Here is a 17,959-nt window from a genome sequence, read left to right on the forward strand (position 1 = left end):
CATTTTGATTCTCAGGAATTTCCAGGGTATGGCAGTATACCCTCTCAATCATCTTCCTCCATTATTCCTGCCTCTTCTTGAGCTCATAAATCTATAATCTCTTCAATTGCCAACTGCCTATAGCTACCTTTCATTTGACCCCCACACCTCAATCTAACCTGTATGCTTCTGCTTTCAGATCTTCTCAAACCAGAACTTCCCCTTAGTACCAAGAATTTCCAGTAGCCCCGTGGCCCCATGCAGCAAACTGAAAATTTAATGGGCACAAAACCATCTTTATACAAAAAACACAGAAATCTTGTAACTGAGAAGTAATGCAGTTGAGGCATCTGAAGTTCATAAATAACCTACTCCTAGAAAAAGTTTTGGTGAAAATTGAAAGATTATTTTTAGGTTAAGGTTTTTATGGTGGTGTTAGATGTGAACTTTAATGAGCATGTTCATGTCCAAAAAACAAACAAATGAACAAAAAGCACATTGCCCTTCATGGATACCTTTTCTGACCTCAATTCTTATGATAAAAGTGGATAAAATCAATATGTTGAGACACAACTACTATTAAGAGGTGAAGAAAATTACGTTTTGTTTTTTTTTTAAAGAAACACTTGGCCGGGCATGGTGGGACACCAAGGTGTGCGAATCACCGAAAGTCAGGAGTTCGTGACCAGTCTGGCCAACATGGCAAAACTCTGCCTCTACTAAAAATACAAAAATTAGCTGGGTGTGGTGGTGCGTGCCTGTAATCCCAGCTGCTTGGGAATCTGAGATGGGAGAATCACTTGAACTCAGACGGCAGAGGTTGCAGTGAGCCGAGATTGCACTGCAGCGATCCAGCCTGGGTGACTGAGTGAGACTCCATCTCAAAAACAAAACAAAACAAAAACACTTACACACTGTTGGTGGGAGTGTAAATTATTTCAACCATTGTGTAAAACAGTGTGGCAATTCCTCAAAGAACCAAAAAAAGAACTACCCTTCAACCCAGCAATCCCATTATTACTGGGTATTTATATAAATATATTCAAAAAATTATATTAATTCAAAGAAGTATAAATTGCTCTCTCATAAAGATGCATGCACATGTGTGTTCACTAAAGCACTATTCACAACAGCAAAGATGTGGAATCAACCTATATGCTCATCAATGGTAGACTAGATCAAGAAAATGTGGAGACACCCTGGAATACTATGCAGCCATAAGAAAAGAATAGGATAGTGTTACTTGCAGAAACATGGATGGAGTGGGAGGCCATTATCCTTAGTAAACTAACACAGGAACAGAAAACTAAATATTACATGTTCTCACTTATAAGTGGGAGCTAAATGATGAGAACACATGGACACATAAAGGGAAACAGCAGACACTTGGCCTGTCATAGCGTGGAGGGTGGGAGGAGGGAGACGATCAGGAAAAATAACTAATGGGTACTAGCCTTAATACCTGGTTGATGAAATAATCTATACCCATAAACTTTCATGACACAGGTTTACCCATATAACAAATCCACACTTGTACCTCTGAACTTAAATCAAAAAACACATATTTGTTCCTTAGAAGGAAAGAGTAACAAATGTTTATGTTTATAATCTATGTGTATTTGAGAGAATCTAAACCTAGATGTGTGTTTATAATCTATATATGTGTGTTCATGTTTATAATCTATGTGGCATCTTGTGGTTTTCTATTTATAAATGACAAGAAATCAATCCCTCAGGTTTTTCCTGACGTCTGTGCCGATTTTCCTTTTTAGTTAATGTCCCATGGTCTTTGTTACGCTCTGGCCAGGAGGAGAGCACACTATATTTTCCAGTCACTCTTGGGGTTGGGTGTGCTTCTGTGACTGCATCTGGCCAACTGAGGTAAATGTGAGTTGTCCTGAGAGAGTTCCAGAAATCTTCCTTGGATCAGAGGTCTGCTCTTTTCACTGGCCCCTCCTTTCCTAATCGGAGCTTAAGGATCTATCCTAAACCAGGAAATGACTTTGGAGATGGAGCAAAGCAGAAAAATCTTTGATTGAGGCAAGTACATACCTCCAGGCTGTGTGAAGATGACAGATACACCCTGGCTTGTTCAAGCCACTTGATAATGTGGGTTTTTCTGTTTTCTCTTTTTTTCTACCAAGTCCACATTCTAGGCAATCCAAATCTACTTTAAAATATGGTTTACACCTTAAAATGGCATAGTGTATTCTCTCATGTATTACTTCTACAAAGCAATTATTATAGGCTCCGTTTCTATAGTTACAGTTTAATTAAACATAGTTTGATAATAAGAATCTTACTTTTCAGCCTGTGTAAGACATCTGCATTGCATGATATAATAAACATAATGCATGTGCGTTTCCAGACAAGCATCTCTAAATTTTCCTGGAATTGCAATGTTTCATTATGGGAGATACTTTGAAAGAATACTGCAGTTGATACATGTTCTATTTTCAAAGTCAAAATTCTAATTACCTGTATACTTTGTATCTTCTTATTTGTGTAAATGATGCTAGCTATGTCAACTCTTCAAATATTTGGGTAAGACAGGTAGGTAAATATTTGGAATTTCATACTAGTGTAGAATGAGGTGGGCACAACGAGGTTTTTTTTTTTAATAATAAAAATGTGATATTGCTGCAATGCTAACTAACCTACTGTACAGAAAAACGTGGTTTTCTTACATATGCAAAATTGCCATTTTTTGTCTGTTTGTTTAAACAATTTTAATTACCCACATAGATTGGCTTCATATAAATGACAAGTTAAAATAGTGGGATGTGTTTAAGGTGTCTCAACAGTTTGAGGGAAGCTCAAAATGTTTATGGCTCCTTCTGAAGCCCATTGGTGGGCACAAAAATAATGACCAACTTTACAAAAACCCTGTTTCTGGTGAGGATGCAGTAGCCAGGGTGCAAGGGAACAAAGCAGTGTATAGTATCTGTGTGGCTGCAGAGAGAAGGTGACGCTGAACCAGGTCTGGCAGAATGAGTCTGCATTTGCCTGGCATCAAACTTCTTCAGCCAACCCTTTCTCTTCAGCCTGCTCCTACCCTAGTCCAAATCTTCCTACCCTTGGGCTTTAATTCTTCCTGCTCTTCCTTCTCCAGTGATTCTCCTTCAGTCTTTCATGTTCATCTTTGTGAGATAACTTTTTACATGAAAGCAAATATCCTAAGGACACTCTCCTAGTCAGTAATTTATACAATTTCTCTCTCTCTTGTTTTCTCTCTCTTCATATATATACACACACAGAAACACACACACATAATACATATACATAGTATTTACATATATATACATGTATATATGATATATATGTATATATGTACATATATGTATACACATATACACATGTGCATATATACACGTATGATTTAAAAGTTTAATATACATATATGTATATTATATCTATATAATCTATATATGTATATATAGATTATATATACATATGTATATGATATGTATATTAAACTTTAATATACATATATGTATACATATAGACATACATACACGTGTGTATATACACATACACACATATATACCTATACACACATATATACAATTATACATATACACACATATATACATATTGAAGAAAGTATCTCCAGGCAGTGTGGATATACATACATATATGCATATGTATGTGCATATATGCATATATTCATATATCAGAAGATTTTGGCAGTATATTTATGTTTCTACAGAGAAATTAGGGATGACAGAAAGCTAAAAAATATTATAAACCTTAAATGATGCAATTTTTACTCTGGAGGGCAAAAAAGTATGAAAAAGGAAACACATTTAGTCCAGGGTATGATCTTTATAATAGTGTGTGTATACTGTGTAGATATAGATATAGATGCAGAGCATGTGATAAACTCATTGGCAGGTTATTTGAATTCTGACACATCCAAACATCTTTCCAGCTTCAAACATCCTTCCAGCTTGCTCCTCCACTGCCATTTTTTTCACTGACTCCACTCAATCATTCTTATTTAAACCTCTGCTTTTTGTTCACTAAGGATGAGGGGTGGACATCCCCAGAAAAGGGAAGGGAATGAAAGTATGTAGGTATCACAAAGTGGATGGTTAGTACATATTCATGGAATGAAGTCATGTGCTAATTGATTCATTATGCAGGTATTTGCCAGCAAATACACCATTGTAGCTCATGTCCAGACCACCTTGAAGCATAACAAGGAGACGCAACATGAGTGTGTTTCAGATACCTAGCTCAACATAGAGAATTGAAAACACTGTTCTTTCCCATAAACTCACTAAAAGGACAAAATAAAAGTCTAAATAAGAGGCAATAATTCAAAGGAATTAAATAAGAGAGCAGACAACAACATACTTCAATGAAATATTGCAAGCTGGAAAGCAGATGGGTGAATCTCAATTTATCCTCATCAGAGAAACTTGGAAGTACTCAAGGTCAAGGGAGTAAACTAGGAAATAGGCCAGCCCTTGGCCCACACGAAGGCCTCTGAAAGTGAGGTCTCAGATATGGTTAAAAGCAAGCCTTTCTCTGTCTCTCTCTTTGCCTTTTTAAAACTTTGTGCAAGTATATAAGGTACATGAGAAAATTTGTTACATGTATATGATATGTAGTATTCCAGGTGTCTGTCACCCAAGTACAATACATTTTTACGTAAAGTCATCTTACTCTGCTGTGAAACACTGAATGTACTGGTTTTATTTTACTGTATGTGTTTGCACTTTTTACTCACTCATCCTCCCTGCCCCATCCCCCAAAGCAGGACTTCTTTGGAAGATTGAATATCTCTGTCCCACAGAGCTAAATAATTGCTCCTTATTTGACCTGGGAGTTGATCCACAGAGATTAATTATCTCTCGAGGGCAGACGGGGCGTTCTTCCAGATGCTAGTGACAGCTCGTGGGCAGGGGTAGAGTTACACAGAATATGGAAAGTAAGTAAAAGTCTACACACAGAATGTTGAGAAACTCATGCAGCTTCCCACACTGGATTCTAAAAATGCCAACAGCAGGGAGGGAAACAGTGCTCTCTAGGAAAACTGAGAAGTCAAGAAAAGAGTCAGATACCGATATTTACATGTCTCCATTTAAATCATAGGTTGCCAATTTAAGTGTGAGTCCCATAAGTTGACGAAACCTATCCAATTGCAGATTTAGTGCCTCTGTTTCAAATATCAGGAGTGTTTGAGGATCACCCAAAATGCTAGGAGGTCTTCCATCTAACATGGAATAGAGAGACAAGAAAGGAGAACTTTAGATCACCATTTCTTTAAGTCTGATCTGGAAACATTTGGAAGTCCATGAAATAAGAACCACATTCATAATAATAACAGGACTTAATGAACTATTTCCTCTGCTTTTGAGAGTTTACAATTATGTTTTGCCCAAGTTACATAGCTTGAGATCTCACAACAAACTCAGTCCAGAAGTAGATATGCGACCTAAGCTCTGTTTCAGTAAGCTAGGCATTAAAGACATCTACAAGAATGTAAAATAATGCCACTGTTTTTCCTTTTCAGTTGGAAAACATAGCGACTTACAAAAATTATGCCATTTTTGTAACAGATAGTGGGTTTGTACAGAGGATAGGAGGCCTTCTAAGACAGGTTTTGCAACCTGTAGGGTACCATTCTCAGTACGGGTCAATGGATTAATACTACGAGTGGATGCAAGTTATAGAGTATCTTAGACTCAAGCAGAGGTGGAGGAAACTACAACAAAATTAGAAAAGCAACAAACAATTCAGGCCAGCTTTAATCCACTACAGGTTATGAAGTATGATTCTGTATTAGTCTGTTCTCACACTGCTAATAAATACATAGCTGAGACTGGGTAATTTATAAAGGAAAGAGGTTTAATGGACTCACAGTTCCACATGGCTAGGGAGGCCTTACAATCATGGCAGAAGGTGAATGAGAAGCAAAGTCACATCTTACATGGTGGCAGGCAAGAGGGCATGTGCAAGGGAACTCCCCTTTATAAAACCATCAGATCTCGTGATACTTATTCACTATCACGAGAACAGTAAGGGGAAAACTCGCCTCCAAGATTCAATTACCTCCCACCAGTTCCCTCCAATGACATGTGGGGATCATTACAATTCAAGGTGAGGTTTGGGTGGGAGACACAGACCCAAACCATATCACATTCAGTGGTTGGAAAAAGCAAATGCATTCACCTGTGGAAAATTTGGCAAGCTGTATTAAAATGCAGAGAATGTTTATCCGCTGTCCCACTTATATCAAATATATGTCACTGTGTGTGTGTATACAAGTGTGCATGCATATATGTATTTGAGTGCACAAATGGGAAAAAACACAGAATTTTCTTAGTAGTTATCTCTGGGTAGGGGGAGGTGGGCATGGGGTCACTTGCCATTTCACTGTGTTTATCTTCTATCTTACTTGGAACTTGAATTTGTAATTCAAAGTGAATGGATTAAATGATGACTTGTCTAATGCTTTAGTAAAAATGTGCTATGTATTCCCAAATAGCTTGTAGATAATGCCAAATACTAGACATTAGTTTCCAATGCTGCCATCATTGGATGTAAAACATTGTCAGTTGAGCTGAAAAGAAGGAAGCCGCACACTTACCTCCTTCTGCAGTCTGGTGGGTGCAGAGGAACTGGCACCCAAATCCATATTGGTTGGACATGGTTCAATAGTATGCCACAGAAACAGAACTAAATCTAGGGAGGGTAGTGGGTGAGGAACAGCGTCTAAAAAAGGGATTCATTTCCCACACATGCAAAGGAATGTTGAACAAATCCATCTTGTGATACTCACCAAGGTGTTAGCCAAACCTAGAGGAGACAGAACTTCCACTCGTATTGCCAAATGTCTGTTTGTTGGGAAAATGCTTCTCATCTGTTATGAGTGTTAAACCATTCCGAAGGTATCTGGGAAACCAAATCAGTAATTTAAAAATTCCTTGTAAACTTGGAATGAAAATAAAGGGAGAGGTACCTTTTGCCTCGTCTATTTGTCTCATGGATGCTTTCACTGACTCCATGACAGAGGAAGCTTTTCTAGTACTGGAGTCCCCATCTCCAAGGAGAATAATGCCTTCTTTGGGAATAACTCTGGAAGGACCTGCCTGAGGCTATTTTACACTTAATTTTTTAAAATAAGTAAAGGAGTACACTCCAAAATAGCAATAAAAAGTGTAGCACTGCAAATACTAGGTAATAGAAATTTTTCAGCTCCAAGATTGTCTTATGGGACTACCATTATACATGTGGTCCACTGTTGACTGAAACGTCATCTTTATGCAGTACATGACTGTATATGTATATGTAGATACAGATATAACTACATATAGATATAAATGCAGATAATTTTTATTCCATATCCCACTTATATAAAATATACATGAATATGCATATAAGCATCTGTGTGTACATCTATGTATTTGAGCACCCAAATGGGAAAAACACACAAAATTTTAATAGTGGTTATCTCTCAGGATGGGGAGGTGGCTATAGAGTCACCATTCCATGCTATTTTCTATCTATATATCTATACTATATCTATACTTTATATACCAAATACTAAATATATATACACACACACTGAATGTGTATACTATATCTATATCTACTATATGTGTATACTATATATACTTGTGTGTACTATATATACTACATGTGTGTACTATATATACTTATATACACATAAGTATGTGTATCTAAATCCACATGTAGATAAAGATATACACACATTTATATATACTTATATGTATTCATATTCATATCTATCATCTTTCTACCATCTGTCTATCATGCTATTTGTCATCTATCATCTATCTACCATCTATCTGCCCATCTATGTACCCGTCCATCAATCTACCTATCATCTATCTATATATCTATCTCAAATATCTATTCATCTATCTACTCTTATATCTGTTCATGTAGTTGTCTGTCTCATCCATCTATCTCATCTATGTACCTGTTATCTATCTATCTATCTATCTATCTATCTATCTATCTATCTATCTATCTATCTATCTTGAGTATAATTCCTCTCATATCTGTTTTCTTCTCAAAAACTTCTAGACAATTTTGTACAAATGGATTTATTATAATGATAACACACCGTGCCCTACAGCTTTTACAATTTTCTTCAAAGTATCTCATGCATTACCTCATTTGATATATTTGCTAACTTCTCTGTAGAAGGCCATTGGCCACCGTTGAGCCTCATCTATGAAATGTGGAGAAACAATGCTGGCAGCATAAATTAGACCAGTGTTATCAAGTCTGAAGGCAGCATGTTGGGGTGATATGTTAATTGATTCAGAAGCAATTAATGTTAGCTCTTAATGTTGGAAAGCATTTCCACCCTGTAATAATGTATCAAGACCTTTGTTTTCATGGAATCTTCTCAAATGTTTTGTGATATTTCAAACCAAATCATTTTAGTTACACAATGAGTTACCACCTTTTTAAAATTTTATTCTTCTCCCCAGCTCCCCAAAGATAAATTCAGATCAGGAAGTAAATACATTTTCTAGTTAGAAAGCACAATGCAATTTGAAATGTCGAAAGGAACAAATTCCAAGACTAAGAAATTAATGCCCACACCCAAAGGCACAAAGTAATTATTTTCCAAAGAGTGTGTCTGCTAATCCATATCAGCCAGATGCACAGAGGTTTAATAAGACATGCAACCTAGGAGGAATATTAAACAATGCTTCTTGGATCCTATTAAATCCTGCTCTTGTTGTATGCTACAAAATGCAAAGTTCTAGAAAAACATATTTTTAAAAAGCAAAGCCAGTTGTACATGAATGGATTCTAATTCAAGCATGTATTGCTTCACCTACCTGCTAAGGTCTTGCCTGTCCATATTCAGGTTGGTGGCAAAGTTGGGAATCAGGAAGAGAGAAGTTTCACCAACTTGAGAGGAATCGATAGCCAAATAACATACATGAACAGGGTTAACTGCATGCTCTTGTCATTCTTTCCATGGCTGGGTTCCAAATGACATGTGTGGCTTGTATTTCTAGGTTCACAACTGCTATGGTAGGGTCCAGCCTCTTTGCTAACTGTTTTCTTATGGCAAGTAGTTGCAAACAGATTATTTCTATGGTGGTGCACCCTATCCAGCCTCTGCTATGGGCTTGGCTTCTAATTATTCTCCCTTGCTTTCTTCTCCAGGGGATTGCTGAAGGCTCACATATGCTTAGAAGCATATGTGTCTTCCCTTTGGGAGAGGGGCATGTTCAAGGACTACCTGATGTAATTTAATAAGACGTTAGACCCCTTGCCACAAGCAAAAGAAACTCCTTGTCACTATTCACATTCCTGAGCTCCCTGTGGGATACTCCTTGGTATCTTCTTTTCCCTTGTTTTGCCCGATAACCCCATCTGAGTTTCTCCTGAGAGCACCTCCTCAGTATATCACCTGCGTAACAAGCTCTGTGTTACATTCTGTTTCTAGAAGACCTAATATTTCGGCACTCAGATGATTTTCTTGTGCTCCTCAAAGCAGTTCTCAGAGTTACCTTGGAGAGTGTGCCTTTCCCTGCAATCTCCCTCCAGCTTTGTGACACCAGCGGAGGAAACCACAAAGCCTGGGAGAGATGCTTGGTCTTGCCTCTGCTGCTACACGTTGTATGGCACCATCACCTTCTTGGAATGCATGACAGCAAGGCATTTTCCACTCAGTTGGCTCTGCAGCAGGAAAGCCAGTGGTGAAACTGGGATGATTCGTGTCTACCCTTGCTCTTTCTTCCCTTTCTCTATATCCTCCAAGGAAAAAGGGAAGGACACTTCCCCCAGGCTCTGTCTCCCAGTCTGGTGTACTGTTTTCCAAATATTCTTGCTATTGTTAAAAACCACTGTTTCCCCCATCTTCTGTGCTTGGGAGATAGTCAACAGGCCTGTTGGGACCAATGGCTATCGGGACACATCCTATATCCTCTCTTCTATCTGGACAATGGGAATGCTTGGGTGTATATGTCTCAAGAGCTTTTTGCTTCCTGATGCAGAGTAATTCCAGCTGGATCTCTACTCTAGCTAGAGATTTCTAAAGATAGTCTTTCTAGCTGACTTAATTATAATAGAGCTTCCTACAGAAACCAGGGAGCATTAAGTACCATCTCCAGGAGAACACAAGAGTAAAGAACAGTATGGTACAAGTGTTCTTTGGCAAGTGGCTGCCATTGTTGTTCTCACTTGTAGACATGGGGTTGAAATTATATGGTTTAGGCATGGCCCCAACCATTCTTTCACTAACATGAGAGTGGCTGGGAGAGGGTAGCAGGAAGAGGATGCTCCACCTGCCATCTTCACATGGCAAGAAAGAATTAAATCCAGATTTACAGTCAAGGGGAACCATGGTTCTGCACTTGAAGGACAAATAGAAGACACATGCACACACAAACCCATGTGCACACTCTTCTTCAGGAAGTTGTTTTATTGGGCATTCAGAAATATAGACAAGAAAAAAATAGTGTACCATACAAACTCTTTGATAAAGGAATATATATCTTAGGAAAGTGCAATAGAACAAAAAAGAGAAACATTAGGGAAGACAGAATGCCTGATCAAAAGTTATAAGCAATGCATGATATCATGTTATAGGTGTTGCTAAACTGGGATTACATGTCTGTCACTCATATGTCTCCACAAATGTTTGAAGATAAAAACCAACCCTTGACACACAATAAGCATGAATGTTCCTGATATTGAGTGGAAAAAAACATATTATCAGTTGAAAGCCCTGGAAATTTGAAGAAGAATAATTTAAAGAGCAAGCTACCGTAAACAAACTGGCTTCTTGAAGGCTGTTTCTCATAAGGTGCCACAAATAATCTGCTGTCACAATTACAAAACATGATGAATGAGTGAGATGGTTCAGAAGCCAAACTCATATGCAATGTACTCCTCTACAGATAAGCCTAAATTATGTTTTAGAATAGTCGGACTCCAGGAAGCATCTAAATATGCAAATCTACACACACAACAGAAAATACAGATTTGTGCTTCTGGGGAAATATAGATGAACATCCCTGATAAAGACTCAACAATTTTGAAAACTAAATAAGTTGTGCACCTTCAGAACTAACTCTGGATTATTGTTGTTGTTGCCATTGTTGTTTTGTCTTTTTTTAAATTTGAGGGATGTTCTTACTGTGTAGTGGCGTGATCATGGCTCACTGCAGCCTCGACCTCTCAGGCTCAGGCAATCCTCCCACCTCAACCTCCTGAGTAGCTGGAACCAAAGACATGGGCCACCATGCCTGGGTAATATTTTCTTTTATCTTTTTGGTACACATGAGGCTTTACTGTGTTGTTCAGGCTGGTCTCAAGCTCCTGGGCTCAAGTGATTCTCTCACCTCAGCCTCTCAAAGTGCTGGCATTATAGGAGTGAGCCACCACACGTGACCCCTAACTCTGAATTTTTGATAAACAACACATAACAATGTGCATGAGGTCTCAATCCTTGGCAAAACTTAAAACACAAGTGGTTTATGCTGTAACCATTCTCATGGTTTAAAACTCCAGTCTTAGGATCTAAGACAAAAATGGTTTATTTTGTAACTCCACTTTCTAGGAGAAATTAAGATTTTCTTCCATTGATGAATGTTGATCATTTATTATAAGATAAATGAGGTTTATAATATTTACCTAAATGATGATTCTGTTTAATGCACAGGACTATATCTATAAACTAGGTAAATGATGCAGTGGCTTTGTATTTCTATTTCTCACATTAGCAGTAGGGTGTCCATATTAAAAGTTTTTTTTTGCTTGGCTGGGCACCATGACTCATGCTTGTAACTCCAGCACTTTGGGAGGCGAGGGCAGGAGGATTGCTTGAGCCTACAAGTTGGAGACTTGCCTGGGCAACATAACGAGACCTCTTTCTCTGCAAAAGCAAAAACAAAAAACCAAAAAACAACATTTTTTAAGCCTAACACAAGATTCAAGGGTCATCAACAAAAAGGTTTCATATATTTGACAACTTAGAAACATGTTTCTGGGATCCAGTGTAGCATATGATGAAAGATGCCAGAAATATAACAAATAAATAATAGGAATAATTGAAAGCTACTATAAATACAATATGTATATAAAACATATTAAAATAGTATCAGTGTGGCTGGTAGTTTTAATTAACTTAGAAAATAAATTTAGTCATTTTAAGACCAAACAAAAGATGCTTGCCCTTTTCCCCACTTAGTTACCAAAATTTTATATTTTAAGCGTTTTATTTTACCAATATGATAAGCTAAAAAATGTTCTCATGTGTACATTTACTTCCTTTTTATTTGATTGCTAGTGTAATTAATCATTTATCATATGTTCTTTGGCCATTTCTGTTTTCATATGGATACTTTATTTCATATTTTAAAATTATTTTATTGGCCTGATTATCTTAAATAATATTAATATATCTTCAATACTATTAAGATAAAATATTACAATAAAATTTTTATTTTTAAGATTTTTTGAAATACTGAAACTGATCCATTGCTCCTTGTATGTGTTCAATAATCAAGGAAATAAGAAAACCATTTTGTATTTTTGTTTGTTTATTTATAACTTCTAGACTTCCATGTGGACAATCAATACAGTCCCTGATATTGTGGATTCTGATATCTGATATCATGGTACCATGAATTTTCTGGGTATTGTGTAAAGCTTTGGAAGGACATTTCACTTCCAACTCTTTGAAAACATCATCTATTTTCTTCTAATAATTTGTTATTGTTTTAAATTTTGTAAGGCATTTTAGATCTTATTTGTGAGGGGAGAGAATCTGTCTTCATCACCCCCACTCCATAGATCACCAAATATCCAAACCCCATGGATGGAATTTTCTCACTCACTTCAGATAATCTCATGTGTGATCAATGCCTCATATTTGTGGATCTGCCTCTAGCTTTTGAGTATTGTTCTGTAAAGCTATATTTTGCTCTCTGTGTTTCATGTACGCATTGCCTCTATGACAGTAGCAAAGGAGTACACATTTGTATCTGGGAGAACAGGAGTTCATTCACATACTTCTTTCTCATTTATTTTTTCTTAGTTATTCTTACAGATTTGTTAATCTAAAAAATACTAGACTCAATTTGGTAACTTATGCCAAAATTCTCACCCATCTCATGGCCTATATTTAATTTATAGATTTAAGATGGATGTGTATCTTAAGCTTAACATTTCAAAGATACAAGACAAAAACAGAGTAGCAGTTAGAAATAATAAATAGCTCAAAGTATTTCGTAATAGTGCACCATTTACACCTGCGATTTAAAATTCTCTGGAATGTGCTGTTTTCCTGAATTATGTATAAGCCATGGAAACTATAGAATACTACGTAGCTTCCTAAGGGAAGCAGCATTTTGCATGGGCCAGTTTCCATCAAACCTAAACCTCTAAGATTTAGTAACCTCGATCTTGCAAGGAAAGAACATTATGCATTAATTGACTTCTGAAGCTTTGTCATCTCGGTTGTCTCAGTTGAGAACAGCTGGTGTAGCAGGTGGCTTACTAGGATGAGTATGAACTGAAGAAAATACTAACTCAAATTTTCCTAAAGAGAAAAAATTATAGGAGATGCAACAGATCCTAGCCACCACCCTGCATGGAGATGATTTACAATTATGAAAAAGACCTACTCTAATTTAAATCCTCAATTCTGTAACGCTGACTTTGTTTTGCTCCCAGTATCAGTATCAGATTCAAAATGGATCAGTATCACTTTCTCTTCAACATACCTACATTAAAGAAAACTAAACTAATGGATATGTCTATGTGGAAAGCATGGGAATTATTTTATTTTATTTTATTTTATTTTTTTATTTTCTGAGATACAGTCTTGCTTTGTTGCCCAGCCTGGAGTGCAATGGTGCAACCTTTGCTCACTGCAACCTCTGCCTCCTGGGTTCAAGCAAATCTCCAGCCTCAGCCTCCTGAGTAGCTGTGATTACAGGCACACGCCACCACGCCTGGATAACTTTTGTATTTTTAGTAGGGATGGGTATTGGCCATGTTGCCCAGGCTGGTCTCAAACTCCTGACCTCAGGTGATCTGCCCTCCTTGGCCTCATAAAGTAATAGAATTACAGACATTGAGCCACGGCGCCCAGCTAACTTTTGTATTTGTGGTAGGGACAGGTTTTCACCACGTTGCCTGGGCTGGCCTTGAACTCCTGACCTCAGGTGATTCATTCACTTCAGCCTCCCAAATTGCTGGGATTACAGGCATGAGCCACCATGCCCAACCGAGAATGACTTTAAATGTACATGGTAGAGAACCAGTTCCCTGTGTGTGCTTTCTGATGTGCTGCACTTTTATTCTCATTTGAAACAAATAAGCAATGGGTAAATAAATTAAATGAACATGCTGAGGCAATAGTTTGGTGTTCATCTAAAGCAATAGTTTGGTGTTTATCATTCTGCAGAACACTGTTTTGATTAGGTAACGTTTGAGAGGTAATCACCCCTGGTCCTCACAGAAAACATATCTCTCTAAAGTCAACACACACACATGCACATTTGAGAGACAGAAAGCTCACAATTATATGGGCAGTCTTCCAAAATGAATATTTTACATTCAGGTATCAGTAATATTGTCAATTGTTAAGCCTCATTTTGATAAAGTGATTGTTAATGAGGACTTAATGTTTGCTCTATTTGCCAAAGCCTACTTTGCTAGATATAAAATTAAAGAATGTCACAAAGCAAGAAACTCAATTTACAGATAGTTTTACAACATACTGTGGAAATATTTAAACCAAATCTATTTTCCAATAAACTCTAAAGACCCCACGATAATGGAGGAGCATGTATTTTTGTATTAAAATTGCAGAGGTTGGAGTGATTCAAAAGACTGCATAGACACTGTGTGTTCTAGAATATCCTATAATCTCCAAGGAAATTCCCCATCATGCCATAATACCACCAAGTTTCACATACACTTTTCATCCATATATTTACTTCCTGAACCAGTTAGTCAAAAGTGCACCTTCTCACTCTTCACAATTGCAAAGATGGTCAACCTAAGTGTCCATCAAGTGATGACTGGATAAAGAAAATGTCATTGTCAATGTAACTATGATGTGTCAGCCTCCCTTTTCCACAGGATCCTTGCAAATCTATCTGTTTCCCTCACCATTAACCTCATTCCCACTTTGGCTTTTGCACATTGTTTCTGGATGCTGGAGTTTTCCAGCCCTTCTAGCTCATTTCTTTGGAATCAAATCTCTGTCTTATTTCCGCCCTTTCTGTGTCAGTGATGAGGAATGTTTTGTGAAGATGAATTTATAAAGATAATAGAGATAAGTTTATGAGGATAATAAAATACATTTATAAAGATTATAAACAAAAATGAATTTGTTGTGAAACAATATACTGAGTGTGGAAATAGAAAGCTCCTATAATACCTATATTGATGCAGCTGAAAACCAAGAAATATGAAACCAATTCATTCATTTGGAAAAAGTCATTAACATCTCATTGAAAATGTTCGGAGTTTGTCTGCTTCATTTTCATGCCTACATGGATTTCACAAGCAAAGATGTTCTTTAAACTAAGATTATATCTTTAGGTTTTGTTTTCTTTGGTTTGGTTTTTTGGGGGGTGTGTGTGAAATCTCAGACAAAAAACTCTATAAATGAGGCATAAGGGCAACTGTATACAACTTTATTTGAAGTTCTTATAATCTCTTCAATAAAATTAATATTTTACTACATATAAACTTTATATCCTAGTAACTATCAATCACATTGACAATGTTCAGTGTAAATGCAATAATTTATTTATGTAATCTTTTCCTGTATTTTTTCTTCTATTTATACAGTTTCCTGTGACTTTGATTTGGATCCAATCCAGAGAATTTTTTTTCAAGGCTCTTATTCTATCTTAATCTTTTCATTGTTCTTGTTGTTGTTATTTTTGCAACTGTAGCTTTGTTCTTAAGCTAGAACATACACCTGTAAATTGCTTTGGAATGAAGACAATTAGTAACACTCTGTCTGGGACATTAAGGCTTTGTGAATTTTTATCTAGATACAATTGTCATAATGCTGAACTCTAATATAACTGGCAATATGTGTGAAAAATTGCTCATCCATGAGAAATACAACGTGATTTCTTATGGATTAGGTTAAAACAGTATTTTAAATAAATCTATTTTACACTCCTTATCAGGTCAAGAAGAATGGTTATTCTACATACCTGGCCTTGCTCATGACTTTCTTGCTTATATTATTCTGCAACAGAGTCTTGATGCCAGTTACCAAGTGTAAATATTTCTGGTTCTTGTCATTAGCATCCAATTCTAACCTTCCTCTCTCTTCTTCCTCTACCTTTTGTGTCAAGGTCACTGAAAGGTTTTAGGAGTATACTGAACTCTGTGAAGGTACAGAAAAACATTGAACACTTTTGTAACAAATATCATATATGTATGTTGCATACAAATTAGAAAGTAGAGATAAGCAAAACAGTAAATGCTACAAAAATAATCTCTAATCTCATGAGTCAGGGCAGTCACTCAGCAAACTGTTGACTCTTCTAATATTCTTTGTGCCTTTAAATATGTACACAGACTTTTATTTATGAAAATGGGATTTAAAACGCCACTTTGAATATCATTTTCTTTCCCCTCAGTCTTTTGGGCTGGACCTATTTTCATTTCAATATATACACACTTGCATCATCATTTTCGAAAAAAAATTTTTAAGAGACATGGTCTTGCTCTGTCACTGAGGCTGGAGTGCAGTGGTGCAATCACAGCTCACTGTAACCTCGACCTCCTGGGCTCAAGAGATTCTCCCTTGAGGGACGATCTGGAGTCGTTAGGACTATGGGCATGCACCATCGTGCCCAGCTATCACTCTTTAAAATTTTTCTAGAGGTAAGGCTCTCTATGTTGCCCAGGCTGGTCTCGAACTCTTGCCTCCAATGACCTTCCTGCCTCAGCCTCACAAAATGCTGGGATCACAAGTGTGAACCACCACACACGGCCAACATCATCATTTTTAATGGCCAAAGAATGTACTTGCTTATTAGTGCCCTTATGTCTGGATACCCAGGATGCTTCCATAACATCCTGATGACCATACTCAACAATGAGATATCAAGATGGTAAAACTGAGCACACCAACCAGCCACTCTTTGTTAGTTCGCACAGCTTGAAATCAAAGGAAATCACTGCCTTGGGATGCTCAGAGGAGCTAATGATTTTAGAAATTCCCCGTAGAGAAAGCAGAAGGAACCTCATTAAAGAAGAAGTTAGAGGCATGACCTTAATGCTGCTGCAAAATGTCAGAACAATTCCATGTCTTTCCGAATAACTACATTTCTAGAAGGTTTAATCTCTGAATATCTATCTATCTATCACCTACGCATCCATCACATGTACCTCTCTATCTGTTCATCCATCACATCTATCTATCTATTTCTCTATCTATCATCTATCCATCCACCATATCTTGCACTCTCTTATATATATATATCATATATATATGATATATATATCTTCTATCCATCCATCACGTTTATCTCTGTGTGTGTATTCACAGATTTGTATATATAAAATATATATATTCGCATAGATGCATAGATATATACATGTGTGGATATATTTATGTATATTTCTATGTGTATATTTTATTTATTGTTACCCCAACCCTAAAAGGAATAGTGATTGATAACAGGGGAGAATAGCTCCTCAATAGTCAGGTTGCTAGTAATTAATATTTATTACCAGTTTCTAATGTTCAGGTATTTTTCATATATTTAGCAATTTAATATTTTTGAGAAGTCAGTGAGATACCATTATATCCCCATTTCACAGTTTAAAGTCAATGAATTGGAGGTTGGGAGAAAAGTCCACATTGTGGCAGGCTGGGGCCATGGGTGTTGTTGAGGCAGCTCTTGGGCAGTGTGATGTCCAGGTGGCTGCTCTTAGACACAATCTGCCAAAGAAAGAAGCTCTGGGAAATTGGAAATAGCCTGGAAGC

At 37.0% G+C, this 17,959-nt stretch overlaps 1 long non-coding RNA gene across 2 annotated transcripts in view; it reads right to left on the minus strand.

Annotated features, from left to right (window-relative positions):
• Positions 1-17,959, minus strand: part of LOC123571268 (uncharacterized) — a 99,554-nt gene that overhangs the window by 35,492 nt on the left and 46,103 nt on the right. Inside the window, exon 1 of one of the 2 annotated variants that reach the window (XR_006695443.2) lies at positions 6,770-6,885. The exons of the other annotated variant lie outside the window; for it this stretch is intronic. This is a non-coding gene — a long non-coding RNA (uncharacterized lncRNA). Of the gene's footprint in view, positions 1-6,769; positions 6,886-17,959 lie in introns of those variants that run through there. 2 annotated transcript variants of the gene reach the window in all.

The sequence above is a fragment of the Macaca fascicularis genome, chromosome X, assembly GCF_037993035.2.
Source record: "Macaca fascicularis isolate 582-1 chromosome X, T2T-MFA8v1.1".
NCBI classification, from domain to species: domain Eukaryota; kingdom Metazoa; phylum Chordata; class Mammalia; order Primates; family Cercopithecidae; genus Macaca; species Macaca fascicularis.